The sequence below is a fragment of the Phaethon lepturus genome, unplaced genomic scaffold, assembly GCF_000687285.1.
Source record: "Phaethon lepturus isolate BGI_N335 unplaced genomic scaffold, ASM68728v1 scaffold39256, whole genome shotgun sequence".
In the NCBI taxonomy this organism is placed as follows: domain Eukaryota; kingdom Metazoa; phylum Chordata; class Aves; order Phaethontiformes; family Phaethontidae; genus Phaethon; species Phaethon lepturus.
The window spans coordinates 484-722 of NW_010546269.1; the positions used below are offsets into that span (position 1 = coordinate 484).

A 239-nucleotide genomic window follows, 5' to 3' on the forward strand; every position below is an offset into this window, starting at 1 on the left:
GGCCTCCTTGGCCGGCTGCGCATGGAGGGGGGGATGCAGCTGAGTCCCCCTCCCTTCGCAGGGGGGATTCCCGGGGTCTGGCTGACCGGAGCTGGTCCTCAGGGTCAGCTCAGTGGATGGGGCCTCGTGGGCAGAGCAGCCCTGCAGGCAGCGGGGATTGGGGGCTGCCTCGGAGAAAGAGCTGGGGAGTTCCTGGGGCAGCTCAGGGCACCGGGCTCATGCCAGGGGCTGCTTGGCTC

The 239-nt window shown here is 70.3% G+C and overlaps 1 protein-coding gene across 1 annotated transcript in view; it reads left to right on the forward strand.

The window, feature by feature from the left end:
- The window catches only part of LOC104622449 (chromosome unknown open reading frame, human C17orf70), a gene marked incomplete at both ends in the record, with an annotated part of 3,742 nt that overhangs the window by 479 nt on the left and 3,024 nt on the right, over nucleotides 1–239 (forward strand).